This window comes from Mustelus asterias, chromosome 31 (assembly GCF_964213995.1).
Source record: "Mustelus asterias chromosome 31, sMusAst1.hap1.1, whole genome shotgun sequence".
Classification (NCBI taxonomy): Eukaryota; Metazoa; Chordata; class Chondrichthyes; order Carcharhiniformes; family Triakidae; genus Mustelus; species Mustelus asterias.
The window spans coordinates 9,543,208-9,566,481 of NC_135831.1; positions in this window are offsets into that span (position 1 = coordinate 9,543,208).

A 23,274-nucleotide genomic window follows, 5' to 3' on the forward strand; every position below is an offset into this window, starting at 1 on the left:
TCTGCCATTTCCTGTACACTTCCTCTCTGTATTAGACCTTCCAAAATGCATTACCTCACATTTGTCCGGATTAAACTGCATCTGCCATCTCTCCGCCCAAGTGTCCAGCCGATCCTGCTGTATTCTCTGATGGTCCTCATTTCTATCCGCAAATCCACCAACCTTTGTGTCGTCCACAAACTTACGATTCAAACCAGTTACATTTTCCTCCAAATCCTCTATATAAATTACAAAGAACAAAGGTCCCAGCACTGATCCCTGAGGAACGCCACTCAGAAACATAGAAACATAGAAAAACTACAGCACAAAACAGGCCCTTCAGCCCGACAAGTTGCACCAAACATATCCCTACCTTGTCACAGCCCTCCATTCAGAAACACACCCTTACACTGCTACCCGCTGTCTTCTAAGACCAAGATGTGGAGATGCTGGCGTTGGACTGGGGTAAACACAGTAAGAAGTTTAACAACACCAGGTTAAAGTCCAACAGGTTTATTTGGTAGGAAAAGCCACACAAGCATTCGGAGCTCCAAGCCCCTTCTTCAGGTGAGTGGGAATTCTGTTCACAAACGGAGCATATAAAGACACAAACTCAATTTACATGAATAATGGTTGGAATGCGAATACTTACAACTAATCAAGTCTTTAAGAAACAAAACAACGTGAGTGGAGAGAACATCAAGACAGGCTAAAAAGATGTGTATTGTCTCCAGACAAGAGAGCCAGTGAAACTCTGCAGGCCCAGGCAACTGTGGGGGTTACAAATAGTGTGACATGAACCCAATATCTCGGTTATATGTGGGCGCAAGCCCACAGATAACCTCACGATGCCCCACTTCTCCAGCTTCCACCCTAAACACGTTAAAGAAGCCATCCCCTACGGACAAGCCCTCCGTATACACAGGATCTGCTCGGATGAGGAGGATCGCAACAGACACCTTCAGACGCTGAAAGACTCCAGACTCCAGACTCTTGCAACTCGGCCAACGTTGTCTACCTGATACGCTGCAAGAAAGGATGTCCCGAGGCATGGTACATTGGGGAAACTATGCAGACGCTGCGACAACGGATGAATGAACACCGCTCGACAATCACCTGGCAAGACTGTTCTCTTCCTGTTGAGGAGCACTTCAGCGGTCACGGGCATTCGGCCTCTGATATTCGGGTAAGCGTTCTCCAAGGCGGCCTTCACGACACACGATAGCGCAGAGTCGCAGAGCAGAAACTGATAGCCAAGTTCCGCACACACGAGGACGGCCTCAACCGGGATATTGGGTTCATGTCACACTATCTGTAACCCTCACAGTTGCCTGGGCCTGCAGAGTTTCACTGGCTGTCTTGTCTGGAGACAATACACATCTTTTTAGCCTGTCTTGATGCTCTCTCCACTCACGTTGTTTTGTTTCTTAAAGACTTGATTAGTTGTTAGTATTCACATTCCAACCATTATTCATGTAAATTGAGTTTGTGTCTTTATATGCTCTGTTTGTGAACAGAATTCCCACTCACCTGAAGAAGGGGCTTGGAGCTCCGAAAGCTTGTGTGGCTTTTGCTACCGAATAAACCTGTTGGACTTTAACCTGGTGTTGTTAAACTTCTTACCCTGTTCTAAGACCAAGCCAGTTCTTATATCCACCTTGCCAGCTTACGTCTGATCCCATGCGACTTCACCTTCTAAACCAGTGTGCCATGAGGGACCTTTGTCAACGGCCTTACTGAAGTCCATATGGACGACATCCACTGCCCTACCCTCATCAATCATCTTCGTCACTTCCTCGAAAAACTTGATCATGTTAGTGAGACACGACCGCCTCTTCACAAAATCATGTTGCTTCTTGCTAATACACCCACTTATTTCCGAGTGGGAGTAAATCCTGTCTCGAAGGTTCCTCTCCAATAACTTCCCTACCACTGACAAAAGGCTCACAGGTCAGTAATTATCTGGATTATTCTTGCTACCCTCCTTAAACAAAGGAACAACATTGACTATTCTGCAATCCTCTGGGACCACACCTGTAATCAGTGAGGATACCAAGATTTCTCTCAAGGTCCAGCAATTTGCTCCCTGGCCTCTCTCAGTATTCTGGGGTATATCCCATCAGACCCTGGGGACTTGTCTACCTTAATGTTTCTCAGGAACCCGAATACATCCTTCTTTTTGATCTCAAAATGACTCAAACAATCAGTACACCCTTTCCCAGACTCATCATCCACCATGTCCTTCTCTTTGGTGAATACTGAAGCAAAGTACTCATTTGATATATATCCCATTTCCTCTGGCCTCCCGCATACATTCCCTCCCCTGCCCTTGAGTGGACCACCCCTCTCCCTGGCTACCCTCTTGCTCTTTATATATATATATATATATATATATACATATATATATATATATATATGTATAAGAACCTTGGGGTTTTCCTTAATCCTGCTGGCCAATGATTTTCCGTGACCCCTTTTAGCCCTCCTTACTCCTCAATTAAGTTTATTTCTACTTTCCTTGTATTCCACACTTGCTTCGTGTGTTCCCAATCTTCTCGCCTTGGCAAATGCTTCCTTTTTCTCGTTGACTTGGCTCACAATATCTCTCGTTATCCAAGGTTCCCAAAACTTGCCATACTTATCCTTCATACTCACAAGAATGTGCCCGTCCTGAATCCCTATCAACTTACACTTGAAAGCCTCCCACATGTCAGATGTTGATTTTCCCTCAAACATCTGCCCCCAATCTACATTCTTACCTCATATTGTTATAATTAGCCTATCCCCAGTTTAGCACCTTCACTTGAGGACTACACTTTTCTTTATCCTTAAAGCTTACTGAGTTGTGGTCACTGTTCCCAAACTGCTCCCCGACTGAAATATCGACCCCCTGGCCGGGTTCATTCTCCAATACCAGGTCCAGTATGGCCCCTTCCCTAGTTGGACTATCGACATCCTGTTTCAAGAAGCCCTCCTGGATGCTCCTTACAAGCAATACCCGATTCGTGCCCCTAGCACTAAGTGAGTCCCAGTCAATTTAGGAGAAGTTAAAATCCCCCACCACAACAACCCTATTACTTTTACACCTTGCCAAAATCTGCCTGGCCTGCACCTTGGGTGTTTTGAAAGCTCCTATCTCTGATGCTTTCCGTCACCTTCATGCTCCTAAGTGCATCCAACTGCTGCTTCAACCTATCCATGTGGTCTGTAAGGAGCTGCAACTGGGTGCACTTCCTGCAGACATAGTTGTCCGAGACGCTGGAAGCATCACGGATCTCCCACATCTCACAAGTGCAGCACTTAACCCCACTGACCGTCATTTCGAGCACCAATTAAATTATTTAAGAACTTGAGAAACATAGAAAACCTATAGCACAAAACAGGCCCTTCGGCTCCACAAGTTGTGCCGAACATATCCCTACCTTCTAGACCTACCTATAACCCTCCATCCTATAATGTCTCATGTACTCATCCAGGAGTCTCTTAAAAGACCCTATTGAGTTTGCCTCGACCACCACTGACGGCAGCCGATTCCACTCGCCCACCACCCTCTGTGTGAAAATCTTCCCCCCAACATTTCCCCTGCACCTACCCCCCAGCACCTTAAACCTGTGTCCTCTCGTAGCAGCCATTTCCACCCTGGGAAAAAGCCTTTGAGAGTCCACCCGATCTATGCCTCTCAACATCTTATACACCTCTATTCGGTCTCCTCTCATCCTACGTCTCTCCAAGGAGAAAAGACTGAGCTCCCTCAGCCTATCCTCATAAGGCATGCCACTCAATGCAGGCAACATCCTTGTAAATCTCCTCTGCACCCTTTCAATCTTTTCCACACCCTTCCTGTAATGAGGCGACCAGAACTGAGCACAGTACTCCAAGTGGGGTCTGACGAGGGTCTTATATAGCTGCATCATTATCCCCGGACTTCTGAACTCATTCCCTCGATTGATAAAGGCCAGCAGACTATACACCTTCTTAACCGCCTCCTCCCACTGCGGGGCCAATTTTAGAGTCCTTTGGGTCCGGACCCCAAGTTCCTTCTGATCCTCTACAGTACTAAGAGTCTTTCCCTTTATATTGTACTCCTTCATCCCATTTGACCTGCCAAAATGGACTACTACGCATTTATCTGGGTTGAAGTCCATCTGTCACTTCTCCGCCCAGTCTTGCATCCTATCTATTTCCCTCTGTAACGTCTGACATCCCTCCAGACTATCCACAACCCTACCAAACCTCGTGTCGTCGGCAAACTTACCAACCCATCCCTCCACTTCCTCATCCAGGTCATTTATGAAAATGACAAACAGCAAGGGTCCCAGAACAGATCCCTGGGGCACACCACTGGTGACCGACCTCCATTTAGAAAAAGACCCATCCATACCCACTCTCTGCCTCCTTTGGGCAACACAGTAAGAGTTTTAACAACACCAGGTTAAAGTCCAACAGTGTTATTTGGTAGCAAATACCATCAGCTTTTGAAGCGCTGCTCCTTCATCAGATGGAGTGGCAAGGAGCAGCGCTCCGAAAGCTTATGGTATTTGCTACCAAATAAACCTGTTGGACTTTAACCTGGTGTTGTTAAAACTCTTACTGTGTTCACCCCAGTCCAACGCCGGCATCTCCACATCCTTTGGGCAAGCCAGTTCTGGATCCACAGGGCAGCAGCCGCTTGGATCCCATGCCCTCACACTTTTTCTAGAAGCCTTGCATGGGGGACCTTATTGAACACCTTGCTAAAATCCATATAAACCGCTTTCCCTTCGTCAATGTATTCTGTCACATTTTCGAAGAACTCGACCAGGCTCGTAAGGCACAATCTGCCCTTGACAAAGCCGTGCTGAGTATTCTTGAGCATACTAAACCTCTCTAAATGCTCATAAATCTTGTCCCTCAGGATCATCTCCATCAGCTTACCAACCACTGAGGTTATACTCACCGGTCGGTAATTTCCTGGGCTATCCCTATTCCCCTTCTTAAAAATAGGAACCACATCCGCAATACTTCAATCCTCCGGCACGTCTCCCGTCTCCATCGACGTCGCAAAGATCATTGCCAGAGGCTCTGCAATCTCTTCCCTCATCTCCCACTGTAACCTGGTGTACATCCCATCCGGACCCGGCGACTTACCTATCTTGATACCATTCAAAGATTCCAGCACAACCTCTTTGTTAAAGCCCACATACTCAATCTTTTCAGTCTACTGCAAGCCCGCAGTACATCCACCCAGGTCCTTCTCCTCTGAAAACCGAGGCAAAATACTCATTAAGCACCTCTGCCATTTCTACTGGTTCCGTACAGATTTTCCCGCCTTCACCTTTAAGAGACCCTATTCCGTCACGTCTCATCCTTTTACTCTTCACATATTTATAGAACGCCATAGGGTTTTCCTCAATCCTACCTGCCAAGGTCTCCTCGTGACCCCTTCTGGCTCTCCTAATTTCTTTCTTTAGTCCCTTCCTACAAGCTGTATACTCATCTAGATCCCTATCTTCGCCAAGCTCACTGAACCTTTTGTACGCTTTCCTTTTCTTCTCGACTTGGTCCCGCACAACTTTCGTGCACCACGGTTCCTTTAACCGATCAACTCCTCCCTGTCTGCTCGGAACGTTGTCCTGTAGAACTCGACAGACATTCCTTGAAAAGCTGCCACCTCTCTTCAGTACATTTCCCTGAGAATACCTCCTTCCAATTTACTCCTCTAATTTGCTGCCTTCTGTCTTCATATTTCCCCTTACTCCATATAAATGCTTTCCTAGCTTGCCCGATCCTCTCTTTTTCCAATGCAAGCATAAAGGAGATAGAGTTATTATCGCTCTCCCCAAGATGCTCTCCCACTGAGAGATCTGACACCTGTCCACGTTCATTGGTCAGTATCAGATCAAGTACAGCCTCTCCTCTTGTAGGCTTGTCCACATGCTGTGTCAGGAAGCCCTCCTGAACACACCTAACGAACTCCACCCCATCCAATCCCCTTACTCTCGGGATATTCCAATCTATGTATGGGAAATTAAAGTCTCCATCACAACAACTCTGCTATTTTTGCAACTCTCCAGGATCTGTTTCCCTATCTGCTCCTCCACCTCCCTGTTACTATTGGGCGGCCTATAGAAATCTCCCAGCAAAGTGACCGATCCGTTCCCACTCCGAACTTCCACCCACAGAGACTCTGTAGACAATCCCTCCACAGCATACACCTTCTCTACAACTGTGACACTATCCCTGATCAGCAGTGCCACTCCACCCCCTCTCTTGACTCCCTCCCTCTCCTTCCTGAAACATCGGAATCCCGGCACCTGGAGTATCCAGTCCTGTCCCTGAGACATCCAAGTCTCCGTAATAGCCACCACATCACACTTCCAGGCATCGATCCATGCTCTGAGCTCATCCCCTTAATTCACAATACTCCTGGCATTAAAGTAAACACATCTCAATCCTTTTGTCTGAGCTCTCCCCTTCTCTATGCCCCGTCCATCCTCCCTCTTGCACTGTCTATAACCCTTCTCTGTTTGCGAGCTAACTTCCTCGCTCCCAGTCACCTCGTCTCGATCCCCTCCCCCCAACATATCTAGTTTAAACTCTCCCCAGGAGGCTGAGCCAAACTTCCCGCCAGGATATTGGTCCCCCTGGGATTCAAGTGGCACCCGTATTTTGTGTACACGTCACACCTGCCCCGAAAGAGGTCCCAATGGTCCAGGAACCTGAATCCCTGCCCCCTGCACCAGTCCCTCAGCCACACATTCATCCTCCACCTCACTCCATTCCTGCCTTCACCTTCCCGTGGCACAAGCAGCAATCCTGAGATTACTACCTTTGCTTTCCTCCTCCTCAGCTGTCTCCCTAATTCCCTATACTCTCTTTTCATGACCCCTTCCCCCTTCCTTCCCACATCAACGGTACTAATATGTACCGCTACCTCTGGCTCCTCTCCCTCCCCCCTCAGGATTTCTGGGAGTCGACCAGCGACATCCTGTATTCCGGCCCCAGGGAGGCATACCACCATCCGAGACTCCCGCCTGCCTCCGCAAAAACGCCTGTCCGATCCCCTGACTGTCGAGTCCCCGATTAACACTGCCTTCCTCCTCTTTTCCTTCGCCCTCTGAGTTACAGGGCCGGACTCCACTCCGGAGACACGGCCACTGCTTTTAAAAAGTTTTATAAAACTCTTACCTTCACTTTTACCTTCTCACAGTGGCCGTTGTTTTGATGAGAGGAGGGAGGGAGGGAAACACTAATGTGTTGAAAGATGTACAGCTTAGATGGATTGGCGATGCTAAATTATCCCTTAATGACCAAATAGCTGTACATTTGGGGAATCATTGGGGGAAATGCATGGGGTTATGGTGATAGGGCCTGGGTAAGATGCTCTGTCGGAGAGTTGCTGCAGCCTCGATGGGCCAAATGGCTTCCTTCTGCACTGTCGGGATTCTATAATTAATATGATTTATGTTGCGAATTGTACTATTTCCCACGTGGCGACAAAACACAATGTCAGATGTAAAATATTACAAAATACTGTATTTCATCGCTGCAGATACTTGACAAATCTCAGTTCATTGTTGGAGAATTTTCATATTCATAGAATCCCTACCGTGCAGAAGACAGAATGAATGAATGAAAGACAGAAAGAGGGAGAAAGAAAGAGAGAGAAAGAGAGAGAAAGAGAAAGTGTGAGTGACAGAGTGAAAGACAGAAAGTGACTGTGAAAAGAAAGAAAGAAAGAGAGACGAGAAAGAAAAGGAAAATGCACGAGGGGGCATGGCTTTAAATTGAGGGGGGGTAGTTATAGAACCGATGTCAGGGGTAGGTTCTTTACCCAGAGGGTGGTGAGGGATTGGAATGCCCTGCCAGCATCAGTAGTAAATGCGCCTAGTTTGGGGGCGTTTAAGAGATCCGTAGATAGGTTCATGGACGAAAAGAAATTGGTTTAGGTTGGAGGGTCACAGTTTTTTTTTAACTGGTCGGTGCAACATCGTGGGCCGAAGGGCCTGTTCTGCGCTGTAATGTTCTATGTTCTATGTTCTAAAGAGAGAAAGAAAAAGAGTGAGATAGAGAGAAAGTATGGGCAAGAAAGAGAGAAAGAGAGAAAGAGAGAAAGAAAGGAAGAAAGAGAGAAAGAGAGGAAGAGAGGAAGAGAGGAAGGAAGAAAGAAAGTATTTTCAGTTCACATTGATCAATGCTCATAACACAATCCAATCATTCCAAGACTCTTGATTGCCCTGGAGATAGGCAGTGACTTACCCGGGACCCCAATCGCAGCCAGGATGGGGAAGTAAATCCTTTCGACCTCGTAAAGTGCCCAAAGGATCTTGAGCTTCATCAGAAAACTTAGAGACATTTTCTCCTCTGTTCAGTCCAGCCGGTTTGGTGTTTGTTGGAAGAAAGTCTGCCTTGTATGTTTTATGAGGATCCTCTTATTTATGGGAAGGGAACAAGGAAGGTCAGGAAACAGGGTCCCGTGATGCCTGGACTTACTTCCAGTCAGTGAACAAACAAAGCTAGAAGCTCATGCTCCAAAACTCTCAACAATCACAGCGGAGTTTCCAATTAGAAAATTCCCTGAAGACGAGGGAAGGGATTCTGTAATTTTGAGAGGAATTTTCACAGATGCTTTTCTTAGTATAGAAACATCGAAACTAGAAGCAGGACTAGGACATTTGGATCTTTGAGCCTGCTCCACCATTCATGATGATCATGTCTGATTATTAAATTCAATATCCTGATTCCCCCTTCCCCCCATATCCTTTGATCCCTTTCGCCCCAAGAGCTCTTTCTAATTTCTTCTTGAAATCACACAACGTTTCGGCCTCAACTACTTTCTGTGGTAGTGAATTCCACACATTCACCACCCTCTGGGTGAAGAAATCTCTCTTCGCCTCAGTCCTAAAAGGTTTACCCCTTATCAAAGAACAAAAGAACAAAGAACAATACAGCACAGGAACAGGCCCTTCGGCCCTCCAAGCCCGCGCCGCTCCCCGGTCCAGGATTGAATCCTGAATCCAGGATCCCCGCCCAATTTTCCAGCCTATCTACATACCAATATCCTATCCACCGTGCTGTCCCTCACAGCTACGATGCTTTGTTCATCACAACCTATTAACTCACCCCCACCCCCCCATTCCAGACCATGTGATCTCCAGGGAGAGGCGAAAACCCAGAGTGAAAACCCCAGGGCCAATATGGGGAAAATAAAACAGGGAAATTCCTCTCCGACCCCCTGAGGCGATCGAAACGAGTCCAGGAGATCACAATGGCCCTGATCGGAAAATGCTTCCCAACCCTAGTCATTGCTACTTCCACGAACACCATATGAATTCCCTGCCCCCGAGACAGGTTCCCAACTATCCGCAGTCTCGCTCTGTACTGGCACCAGCAAGATGATCATAGAATGAAGCCTTGAAACGAGAAACAAGGAACAATTAGCCCGCGCCGCTCCCTGGTCCAAACTAGACCACTCTTTTGTATCCCTCCATTCCCACTCCGTTCATATAGCTGTCTAGATAAGTCTTAAACGTTCCCAGTGTGTCCGCCTCCACCACCTTGCCCGGCAACACATTCCAGGCCCCCACGACCCTCTGTGTGAAATATGTCCTTCTGATATCTGTGTTAAACCTCCCCCCCTTCACCTTGAACCTATGACCCCTCGTGAACGTCACCACCGACCCGGGGAAAAGCTTCCCACTGTTCACCCTATCTATGCCTTTCATAATTTTATACACCTCTATTAAGTCTCCCCTCATCCTCCGTCTTTCCAAGGAGAACAACCCCAGTTTCCCCAATCTCTCCTCATAACCAAGCCCCTCCATACCAGGCAACATCCTGGTAAACCTCCTCTGTACTCTCTCCAAAGCCTCCACGTCCTTCTGGTAGTGTGGCGACCAGAACTGGACGCAGTATTCCAAATGCGGCCGAACCAACGTTCTATACATCTGCAACATCAGACCCCAACTCTTATACTCTATGCCCCGTCCTATAAAGGCAAGCATGCCATATGCCTTCTTCACCACCTTCTCCACCTGTGACGTCACCTTCAAAGATCTGTGGACTTGCACACCCAGGTCCCTCTGCGACTCTACACCCTTTATGGTTCTTCCTTTTATCGTGTAGCTCTTCCCTACATTATTCCCACCAAAATGCATCACTTCGCATTTATCAGGATTGAACTCCATCTGCCATTTCCTTGCCCAAATTTCCAGCCTATCTATATCCTTCTGTAGCCTCTGACAATGTTCCTCACTATCTGCAAGTCCTGCCAGTTTTGTGTCGTCCGCAAACTTACTGATCACCCCAGTTACTCCTTCTTCCAGATCATTTATATAAATCACAAAAAGCAGAGGTCCCAATACAGAGCCCTGCGGTACACCACTAGTCACAGGCCTCCAGCCGGAAAAAGACCCTTCCACTACCACCCTCTGTCTTCTATGACCAAGCCAGTTCTCCACCCATCTAGCCACCTCCCCCTTTATCCCATGGGATCCAACCTTTTTCACTAGCCTACCATGAGGGACTTTCAAACGCTTTACTAAAGTCCATATAAACAACATCCACGGTCCTTCCTTCGTCAACCATTTTGGTCACTTCTTCAAAAAACACCACCAGGTTAGTGAGGCATGACCGCCCTCTCACAAAACCATGTTGAATATCGTTAATGAGTTTATTCCTTTCTAAATGCGCATACATCCTATCTCTAAGAATCTTCTCCAACAACTTCCCCACCACGGACGTCAAGCTCACCGGCCTATAATTACCCGGGTTATACTTCCTACCCTTCTTAAATAACGGGACCACATTGGCTATCCTCCAATCCTCTGGGACCTCACCTGTGTCCAGTGACGAGACAAAGATTTGCGTCAGAGGCCCAACGATTTCACCTCTCGTCTCCCTGAGCAGCCTTGGATAGATTCCATCAGGCCCTGGGGATTTGTCAGTCTTTATATTCTCTAACAAACCTAACACTTCCTCCTTTGTAATGGAGATTTTCTCCAACGGTTCAACACTCCCCTCCGAGACACTCCCAGTCAACACATCCCTCTCCTTAGTGAATACCGACGCAAAGTATTCATTTAGGATCTCTCCTACTTCTTTGGGCTCCAAGCATAAGTCCCCACTTTTGTCCCTGAGAGGTCCGATTTTTTCCCTAACAACCCTTTTGTTCCTAACGTATGAATAAAATGCCTTGGCATTCTCCTTAATCCTGTCTGCCAAGAACATTTCGTGACCCCTTTTTGCTCTTCTAATTCCCCGTTTGAGTACTTTCCTACTTTCATTGTACTCCTCCAGAGCTCCCTCCGTTTTTAGCTGCTTGGACCTAACATACGCCTCTCTTTTCCTTTTGACCAGTCCCTCAATTTCCCTGGTTATCCACGGTTCTCTAATCCTACCCTTCCTATCCTTCTTTTTTACAGGCACATGCTTGTCCTGTAGCCCGAACAACCGTTCCTTAAAAGACTGTCACATACCAGATGTGGATTTACCCTCAAACAGCCTCTCCCAATCAAGAGCTGCCAATTTCTGCCTGATCCCAATAAAGTTAGCCTTCCCCCAATCCAACACCTTACCCTTGGGACACCACTCATCCTTTTCCATCACTATCCTAAAGCTAACAGAATTGTGGTCACTATTTGCCACATGTTCCCCAACCAAAACTTTGAAGACCTGACCGGGCTCATTCCCCAGTACCAGGTCCAGTATAGCCCCCTCTCTAGTTGGGCTGTCCACATATTGTTCCAACGAACCCTCCTGTACACATTTTACAAATTCCTCCCCATCCAGAGTCTCTGCCCTCAGCGATTTCCAGTCTATACCAGGGAAATTGAAGTCTCCCACTACAACAACCCTATATTTCCTGCACCTATCCAGTATCTCCTGACATATCCATTCTTCCACTTCCCTTGGGCTGTTGGGGGGCCTGTAGTACACCCCCAACATAGTGACTGCGCCTTTCCTGTTTCTAAGCTCCACCCAGAGTGACTCGCTACACGACTCCTCCGAATTGTCCTCCCTCTGCACCGCTGTAATATGCTCAAACTATGACCCCTCGTTCTGGACACCCCACCATCCGAAAAATTCTTTCTGAATCTACCGTATCTGATCCTGTTACAATTTCGTAAATTTCTATGAGATCCCCTCTCACTTTTCTAAGCTCCAAGCGTTGGTGAGGCCACACCTGGAGTATTGTAATCATAGAATCGTCATAGAATCCCCACAGTGCAGACGGAGCAGATTCCGCCCATCGAGCCTATACCGACAACAGTCCCACCCAGGCCCATTCCCCGTAACCCCACGTATTTACCCTGCTAATCCTTCTAACACACACATCTCGGGACACTAAGGGGCAATTTAGCATGGGCAATCAACCTAACCCACACACCTTTGAACTGTGGAAGGGAACCGGAGCACCCGGAGGAAACCAACGTCGACACGGGGGAGAATGTGCAGACTCCGCACAGACAGTGACCCAAGCCAGGAATCGAACCCAGTTCCCTGGTGCTGTGAGGCAGCAGTGATAACTACTGTGTCACTGTCTGTGCAGTTTTGGTGTCCTTATCTGATGAAAGATGTCCTTGTTATAGAGGGACTCCAGCGAAGGTTTACCAGGCTGATTCCTGGATTGACAGGTCTGTCATATGAGGACAGACTAAGACGGCTGGGATTGTATTCACTGGAGTTTAGAAGAGTGAGAGGGGATCTCATAGCAACTGATAAAATTCTAATAGGGTGAAACAGGGTAAATTCGGAAAGAATGTTCCCAATGTGGGGGAGTCCAGAACTGGGGGCCATAGTTTGAAGATAAGGGGTAAATCTTTTAGAACTAAGGTGAGGAGAAATTTCTTCTCTCAGAGATTGGTGAAGGTGTGGAATTCACTACCACAGAAAGGAGCTGAGGCCAAAACATTGTGTGATTTCAAGATGAAATTAGATATAGCTCTTGGGGCTAAAGGGATCAAGGGATTTGTGGGGAAGGGGGAACAGGATATTGAATTTAATGATCAGTCATGATGATAGTGAATGGCGGAGAAGGCTCGAAGGGCCGAATGGCCTACACCTGCTTCACAATTTTATGTTTCTATGTTTCAATAGCACTGGAAACCGCAGGGCAACATGGTGGCACAGTGATCAGCACTGCTGCCTCACGCCGGCAAAGGCCTGGGTTCAATTCCCGCCTTGGGTGACTATCTGTGCGGAGTTTACACGTTCTCCCCATGTCTGCGTGAGTTTCCTCCCACAGTCCAAAGATGTGCGTATTAGGTTAATTGGCCACGCTCAATTTCCCCTTAGTGCCAGGGGGATTAGCAGGGTGAATACGTGGGGTTACGGGGATAGGGCTGGTTGGGATTGTGTTTGTTGCAGGCTCGAAGGGCCGAATGGCCTCTTTCTGCACCGTGGAGATTCTATGATCTATGACTATGACCCTTCACCCTGTAACCTATGGTAGCAGGGTGAAAAAGGAGCCACAATTAGTGATACTCGCCCCCAGTACCGAATACTTAAAGAAAACCCTCTACCGTTTGGAATGTTGTCAGTAATTGTGAGGTTACATATTTGGTAGAAAAATTGCAGAAATGTGATTGTTTGAAGGAAGACACTGAATTCTGAAGCACTCACTCCTTGACAATTCTTCACAAAACTTCATTGTTTAGTTCAGTTGCGTCCAATTCACGGGCGCAGTGGCAAACCAGAAGGAGAGAGACAGACTTCATGGTGGATCAGCTCAACACGCCCTGCAACATAAAGACATCAGGATCATCTCGGAGACGTGAAACGGGGTTGCCAGCCACACAGTGTTCATTCACAGTGAGGACTGCATTGAGACACGGACTGACCACAGCTCGCACTCACAGGAAACATGGGCCTGCGATCACAGTCCCCGCTTACAGGGAGGTTACAGCACAGAGACGCCTGCACCAGCTACACCCCTCCCCACTCGAAGAGACATCGACACTGGCTCACAATCTCTAACCGCAGTCCATTTCAGCAGCAAATCATCGCTGTGACAGAGCCTCTGATTATAGTCCCGACTCAGGGCTTGTAATCAGTGCAGGGGCAGAGGCAGGAATTTTACCGTCCCGCCAGCCACGGGAATTGGAGCAGGCGAGGGGGCGGAGCACGGAAAAGTCCGATGACCTCGGGTGGGATTTCACGGTTTTGGGATGGGCGCAGCTGTAAAATCTCGCCTGTTGTCTCAGATCACACTCGCCATTCAGAGAGATAATCACAGGGACCGGGTCACCGAGCACAGACCCTGATCAGAGATATTTAAGAACAAAGGGGCAAACTTTACTATTCCGCTCGGCGCAGGAATCATAGTGGGTGTGGGGCGGAACATGGAACATCAGTTCACATGGGGCAGGATTTTCCGGTTTTGAGGTGAGCGCGGCTGGAAAATCTCTCCCAAAGAGTCCCTACAGTGCAGAAGGAGGCCATTCGGCCCATTGAGCCTTCACCTACAACAATCCCACCCAGGCCTCATCCCTGTAGCCCCACGTATTTACCCTGCAAACCCCCCTGACACGAAGGGACAATTTAGCATGGCCAATCCACCTAACCCACACATCCTTGGACACTAAATGGTAATTTAGCTCGGTATGGCTCCTGCTCTTCCCAAGACCGCAAGAAAACCCACCCAGGAGCGTGAATGATGCCCAATCCATCATTCAAACCAGCCTCCCATTCATTAAATCTTTCGACGACTTCCTCGGCAAAGCCGCCAGCATAACTAAGGACCCCACGCACCCTGGACATTCTCTCTTCCACCTTCTTCCATTGGGAAAAAGATACAAAAGATACAAAAGTCTGAGGTCAGGTACCAACCGACTCAAGAGCAGCTTCTTCCCTGCTGTCATCAGACTTTTGAATGGACCTACCTCCTATTAAGTTGATCTTTCTCTCCATCCTGGATATAAAAGTAACACTATATTCTGCACTCTCTCCTTTCCTTCTCTATGAATGGTATGCTTTGTCTGTATAGCGTGCAAGAAACAATATTGTTCATTGTATCATAATACATATGACAATAATAAATCAAATCAAGTGTTCTCATATACAGGAGTTGTCATAGTGTAGCTATGTGCTTTCACTTTTATGCTTTGTGTCCATTATGGAACCAAATCTTGAGTAATTACTTAATCAGTTCCTTTGACATGGTAGTTTCTGGCACAAAATAACATTGCTACTTTGGACTGGGAATGAAGTAGAATTAAACATCGAAATATGGAAGCTAGAAGCAGGAGTAGGCCATTTAGCCCTTCGGGCCTGCTCCGCCATTCATTTTGATCATGGCTGATCATCACAATTAATATCCTGATCTTGCCTTTCCCCCCATATGCATGACGGCACGGTGACACCATGTTTAGCACTGCTGCTTCACAGCGCTAGGGACCTAGATTTGATTTGATTCCCGGCTTGGGTCACTGTCTGTGCAGTGTTCTCCCCGTGTCTGCATGGGTTTTCTCCGGGTGCTCCGGTTTCCTCCCACAGTCTGAAGGATGTGCTGGTTAGAGTGCATTGGCCATGCTAAATTCTCCCTCAGTGTTACCCGAACAGGCGCTGGAGTGTGGCGACTCGGGGATTGTCACAGTATGTTCATTGCAGTGCGAATGTAAGCTTACTTGTGACACTAATAAATGAACTGTAAACTTAAACTCTCACCTGTTCTCTTGACTGCAGTTGTCTTCTGTGTCAAGAGATCTGTGAGTTGCAGAGGGATGCACCTGCTCGCTATTTAACAACAGTCGAATTTGCTGGTGTGTATGTGACAACCTTAAATGGGCAAAGATTGCACATGTCCTTGAAGCAGTTGCAAGATTTGTGTGATTAATGTGGTAGTGTTGCATCCTCTCTGTTACTGGGTTACAAAGATATTGACTGTGGTGAATCATTGCTTTCATTCGGGGAGGTGTCAGAGGGGTGAGAGTTGATCTCAGTATTCGCAGGTGGTTGCATAGGAACATTGGAATTGGGAGCAGAAGTAGGCAATTCAGCCCTTCGAGCCTGCTCCGCCATTCAATCAGATCATAGCTGATCTCTCCCTGGTCTCAAATCCACCCCCCCACCTGTTCCCCACATCCCCTTATCCCTTTTTCAATATCAGAAATATATCCATCTCCCTTTCGAAACCTTTTAATGATTCAGACTCCAACGCGCTCAGGAGCAGCGAGTTCCATTGCGAGAAGGAGTTTCTCCTCATCTCAGTTTTAAATCTACTGCCTCTCAACCCATATCTGTGGCCTGTTGTTCGAGATTGCCCCAAAAGAGGAAACATTTGGACACAATACTCCAGATGTGGTCTCACCAACACCCAATACAATTCAACAACACCTCTGCTTTTATACACCATCCTTTTGCAATAAATGATAACGTCCCATTTGCCTTTTTATTACCTGCTGCACCTGCAAACCGCCTTTCTGTGATTCATGAACACAGACTCCCAGATCCATCTGCCCGGACGCATTTTGAATCTACTTTCCATTGAGGTAATAATTTGCCTTTCTATTTTTTTTGGACAACCCAGCACTGAAGTAAATTAATCCATCCAGTGTGGGTTTCCTCCAGTGCTCCGGTTTCCTTCCACATTCCAAAGATGTGCAGGTTAGGTGGATTGACTATGCTAAATTGCCCCTTAGTGTCCAAAGATGAGCAGGTTAGGTGGATTAGCTATGCTAAATTGCACCTTAGCGTCCAAAGATGTGTAGGTTAGGTGGATTGGCCACGCTAAATTGCCCCTTCGTGTCCAAAGATGTGTAGGTTAGGTGGATTGGCCATGCTAAATTGCCCCTTAGCGTCCAAAGATGTGTACGTTAGGTGGATTGGCCATGCTAAAAGTACCCCTTAGTATTCATAGATTTGCGGGTTAGATGGATTGGCCATGCTAAATTGTCCCTTACTCTTGAATGTTAAATTACTCCACAGTGTCAGGGGAACTAGGTGGTAAATACGTGGGATGACGGGATAGGCCCTGAGTGGGATTGCTGTCGGTTTGGTGCAGGTTTGATGGGCGGAATGGCCTCTTTCTGCACCCTGAAGATTCTATGATCCGATGAGAACCAAAATCTCTCTGCATTAACCTTGAATGTGCTCACTGTTGGAGCATCTAGAAACCAAAGGCTCGCACTATTTAATCAAAGAATTTTCCCCAATCTCTTATCCTTGGCCTTACGTTCTAGATCCTTCCATCAGAGAAATAAAATCCCTTGTCTCGTTGAATGTGAACACTTCCCGTACTTCTAAATTCCAGAGAGAATCGGCCAACGAAATGAACCATTCATTATTGAAAGATCCTATCCTTCCGGGAGAGCCGATTCACCGTGTCGAGGGGTGGAGCAGGTTCGAGAGGCCTGAAGAATAATTCTTTAATTGTAATGTTTTTATCCTTGCCACTTGGGTCGCTCAGTTCCCCATGTTCATTCAGCTGCACTTTATCTCGAAATCATACATCCACCCCTTCTCATATTCTTCTTGTCAATTCTCCTCATTTGAGCATCACATCTTTCACTCTTTTTATTATAAAAACTTATCCTGTACCCTTCAAATATAACTGCGATTCCTCATTGAGATATCTCCGAATCCCTTTTTACCTTCACGAAGCAGCATACTCATTTTATGAGGGGCAGCACTGTAGCACAGTGGTTAGCACTGCTGCCTCGCAGCGCCAGGGACCCGGGTTCGATTCCCAGCTTGGTTCACTGTCTGTGTGGAGTCTGCATGTTCTTCCCCATGTCTACGTGGGTTTCCTCCGGGTGCTCCGGTTTCCTCCCACAATCCAAAGATATACAGGTAAGGTGCCTTGGCCATGCTAAATTGTTCCTTAGTGTCCAAAGATCTGTAGGTTAGGTGGATTGGCCATGCTAAATTACGCCTTAATGTCCAAGCATGTGTAGATTAGGTGGATTGACCACGCTAAATTGTTCTTTAGTTTCCAAAGATGTGCAGGTTAGGTGGATTCGCCGTGCTAAATTGCCTCTCAGTGTCCAGGGGATTAGAAAGGTAAATATGTGGGATTGTAGGGATAGGGCCTGGGTGGGATTGTTGTTGGTGCAGACTCAATAGCCTCCTTTCTGCACCATAAGGATTCAATGGTTCTGTCTGCCCTGGAGAAATTCGAACCCGGGTCCCCAGAACATTAGCTGAGTTCCTGGATGTCCAGTGATAATACCACCTGGCCATCGCCTCGAAGCATGCCTGCATTAAGAGAAAATCTCCCTTGGCACAGAGCTTTCAAGCACTCAATGCAGGTACACAGGGGAAGATAGTCAGGGAAGCTCCATCATAGTTTCACAAGTACAGAGGCACCTGCTGAGATTTTCCAGCATTTTCACTTTTGGTCAGAGGCAGCACACATTGTTCAAAGTTTTAAAGTTTATTTATTAGTCACAAGTAGGCTTACATTAACACTGCAATGAAGTTACTGTTAAACTCCTCCAGTCGTCACACTGGCTCCTGTTCAGGTACACTGAGGGAGAATTTAGCATGGCCAATGCACGAAACCAGCACGTCTTTCGGACTGTGGGAGGAAAGCAGAGCACCCGGAGGAACCCACACAGATAACTTGCAGACTCCGCACAGGCAGTGACCCAAGCAGGGAATCAAACCTGGGTCCCTGGTGCTGTGAGACAGCAGTGCTAACCACTGTGCCACCGTGTCGCAAAGTGAAGTTCCAGAGTCGTCTTCTCTTCACACACTTGATGGAGAATTGAAACTTAGGTTAGATACAAACCTCCCACTCTTGATCTGGGCAGGAATGGCAGCGGGTAACTGCAGAGGAATTGTCTTGTTTTGAATCGCTGAGAATGCAGACACAGCAGGAGGTTGGATTATGGTGTGGAAGTTGCCACTAAATATTGGGAACAGAGCCGTGCTGCACAGGTGAAAGTCTATTGGTGCTTCCTAAATGTCAACACTGCGCTAGAAATAACAGCAAGTCGGAGGGAAAGGATGATTTTTCTTTCTTTATTCTTTCATAGGATGTGGGCACAGCTGCCACGGCCACCATTTAATGTTCATCCTCAATTCATAGAATCATAGAATCCCTACGGTGCAGAAGGAGGCGATTCGGTCCTGAGAGTCTGCACTGACAACATTACCACCCAGGCCCCATCCCCGCAACCCCACACGTTTACCATGGTGAATCCCCCTAACCTGCGCATCTTTGGACACTAAGGGGCAATTTAGCATGGCCAATTCACCTAATCTGCACATCTTTGGACAATAAGGAACACCTTAGCATGGCCAATCCACCTGACCCACACATCTTTGGACACGAAGGGGCAATGTAGCATGGACAATCCACCTAACCTGCACATTTTTGGACTTGAACTGAAAGACTTCCTCAGCAATTTCAGAGGGTAATTAAATGTCATGCACATTGCTGTGGCTCTGGATTCACATGTCGCCCAGAATACGTAAGGATGGCAGATTTCTTTCTCTCAAGAACTTTAGTGAACCAGATAGCGTTTTTCTGACAATGGTTTCATGATCATCAGTAGATTCGTAATTCCAGATATTTTTTATTGAATGGCCTACTCCTGGTACTATGTTCCTACAGTTACAGATTATTAGAGACGGCTGCTTCAAAGTGCTTCTATTTTTGAAATTGAGCTGGCAGTTTGAATAATGTATTTGACCTCTCATTTTTTTGGTCATTGGGGCATTTTCATTATTTCAGTTGTGAGTCCAATCAGGAGAAATTATCGCAGACTATGAAGACGTCACTGTGACTGTCAACAGATATTTTGTATCTGTCTTCACAGATATAACTTGTGGATCAGAAATATACATTAGCCAAGTAGCTGACAAGAATGAAGTGCTAAATTCATTAATATGAGCAGAGAAAAAGCATGAGAGACATTAAAGTATCTAAAAGCTATTAATCCCCAGGTTTGAATGAACTAATCCCTGGTGTTCCATATGGTATGCTGGCCTTCACAGCGAGAGGATTTGAGTATAGAGATAGGGATTTCATAGAATCCTACAGTACAGAAGGAGGCCATTCGGCCCATCGAGTCTGCAAAATATGGATGTTTTGCTGCAATAGTGCAGGGCCAGACCTGGAGTATTGTGTGCAGTTCTGATGTCCTTATCTGAGGAAGGATGTCCTTGCTATATAGGGAATACATTGAAGGTTTACCAGGTTGATCCCTGGGATGGAAGATCTGTCATATGAGGAGAGACAAAGTTGGTTCGGATTGTTTTCATTCACGTTTAAAAGAGTGAGAGGGTATCACGTAGAAACTTTTGAAATTCTAACAGGATTAGAAAGACGGCTCGCCACCAACCTCTCGGGGGGGGGGGTGGGCAATTAGGGATGGGCAATAAATTCTGGGCCTGGCCAGCGACCCCCACATCACATCAATGAATATAAACAGCCGCCATCTTCTCCTCCTCAGACACAGTGGGCGGGGTTTTCTGCCACACTCTCCCCAGAACCAGATAATCCCACCCAATGTCAACGGACCTTTGCATTGTCCACTCCCCCCACCCACTACGATTCCCGTGGTAGCGGGATGGGAAAACTCTCCACTGTCTGTTGTTAGACCATAAGATTTGGGGGAGGAATTAGCCCATTGAGTCTGCCCCACCATTTGATCATGTTAGGATTATATTCACTGGAGTTTAGCAGAGTGGGGAGGGGATCTTGTAGAAGCTTATACAATTCTAACAGGGTTAGACAGGGTAGATTCAGAAAGAATGTCTCCAATGGTGGGGGAGTCCAGAACGGGGGGTCATAGTTTGAGGATGTTTTACTGCAATTGTTTAGGGAGTTGTTGAGGCCACATCTGGTGTATTGTGTGTAGTTTTGGTGTTTTTATTTCTGGAAGGATGTCCTTGCCAGAGAGAGAGATCAGTGAAGGTTTACCAGGCCGATTCCTGGGATGGCATGTCTGTCCCATGAGGATTGACGAAGTCGGTTAGGATTATATTCACTGGAGTTTAGAAGAGTGAGTGGGGATCTCATAGAAACCTATGAAATTCTAACAGGGTGGATTCAAGAAGAATGTTCCTGATGGTGGGGGAGTCCAGAACTAGGGTCATAGTTTGAGTATAAGGGGGTAAACCTTTTAGGACAGAGGTGGGGAGAAATTTCTTCTTCAGTGGTGAATGTGTGGAATTCAGCACCATAGGATGTAGATGAGGCCAAAACATTGTGTGATTTCAGGAAGAAATTATCTGTATTAGCTCCTGAGACTAAACGGATCAAGGGATATAGGGGGGAAGGTGGGATCAGGATATTGAACTTGATGATCAGCCATGGTGCATGCATTTGTATGCGTGTCTGGGATGCAATAGCCTCGTGGTCATAGAGTCACAGAGGTTTTCACATGGAAATAGGCCCTTTGGCCCAACTTGTCCATGTCACCCAGCTTTTACCTTTAAGCTGGACCCAATTGACCGTGTTTGGCCCATATCCTTCTCTACCAATCTCACCCATGTTACTGTCTAAATACTACCTCTGGCAGCTCGTTCCATACATTCACCACCCTATGTGTGAAAAAGTTGCCTCTCTGGACCCTTTTGTATCTCTCCCCTCTCACCTTAAACCTATGCCCTCTAGTTTTAAACTCCTCTACCTCGTGAAAAAGATGGTGACTGTCTACTTTATCTATGCCCCTCATTATTTTTCGGACCTCTGCAAATCACCCCAGGTCTCCGATGCCCAATGGAAAAAAGCCCCAGTCTATCCAGCCTCTCCTTATATCTCAAACCATCAAGTCCCGGGAGCATCTTGGTAATTTTTTTTCTGCACTCTTTCGAGTTCAATTATGTCTTTTCCATACTAGAGTGACAAGAATTGTACACAGTATTCCAAGTCTGGCCTTACCAATGTCTTGTACAACATCAACAAGACATCCCAACTCCTGTACTTAATGTTCTGACCAACGAAAGCAAGCATGCGGAATGCCTTCTTCACTATTCTGTCCACCTGTGGCTCCACTTTCAAGGAGCTATGAACCTGTACCCCGAGATCGCTTTGTATTATAACTGTCCCCAACACCCTACCATTAACTGAATTGGTACTGCCATGGTTCGATCTACAAAATTGCATCACCTTGCATCTATCTAAATTAAACTCCATCTGCCATTCGTCAGCCCACTGGCCCAATCGATCAAGATGCCGTTGCAATCCGAGATAACCTTCTTCACTGTCCACTGTGCCACCAATCTTGGTGTCATCTGGGTGGCACGGTGTCACAGTGGTTAGCACTGCTGCCTCACAGCATCAGGGACACTGTTTGGATTCCAAGTTTGGGTCACTGCCTGTGTGGAGTCTGCACATTCTCTCTGTGTCTGCGTGCGTTTCCTCTGGGTGCTCTGGTTTCCTCCCACACTCCAAAGATGTGCTGCTTAGGTGCATTGGCCATGGTAAATTCTCTCTCAGTGTACCCGAACAGGCGCCGGAGTGTTGCAACAATGAAACTTTCACAGTAACTTCAATGCAATGTTAATAGAAACATAGAAACATAGAAAAACTACAGCACAAACAGGCCCTTCAGCCCACAAGTTGTGCCGAACACATCCCTACCTTCTAGACCTACCTATAAGCCTCCATCCTATTACGCTCCATGTATTCACCCAGGAGTCTCTTAAAATACCCTATTGATTTCGCCTCCATCACCACTGACGGCAGCCGATTCTACTCTCCCACCACCCTCTGTGTGAAAAACCTACCCCTAACATCTCCCCTGTACCTACCCCCCCAGCACCCTAAACCTGTGTCCTCTCGGAGCAGACATTTCCACCCTGGGAAAAACCCTCTGAGAGTCCACCCGATCTATGCTTCTCAACATCTTATACACCTCTATTAGGTCTCCTCTCATCCTTCGTCTTTCCAAGGAGAAAAGACCGAGCTCCCTCAGTCTATCCTCATAAGGCATGCCACTCAATCCAGGCAACATCCTTGTAAATCTCATCTGCACCCTTTCAATCTTTTCCACATCCTTCCTATAGTGAGGCGAACAGAACTGAGCACAGTACTCCAAGTGGGGTCTGACGAGGCTCTTATATAGCTGCATCATTATCCCCGGACTCCTCAACTTAATCCCTCGATTGATAAAGGCCAGCACACCATACGCCTTCTTAACCACCTCCTCCACCTGCGGGGCCGATTTCAGAGTCCTATGGACCCGGACCCCAAGGTCCTTCTGATCCTCTACAGTACTAAGAGTCTTTCCCTTTATATTGTACTCCTTCATCCCATTTGACCTACCAAAATGGACCACGACGCATTTATCTGGGTTGAAGTCCATCTGCCACTTGTCCGCCCAGTCTTGCATCCTATCTATGTCCCTCTGTAACTTCTGACAT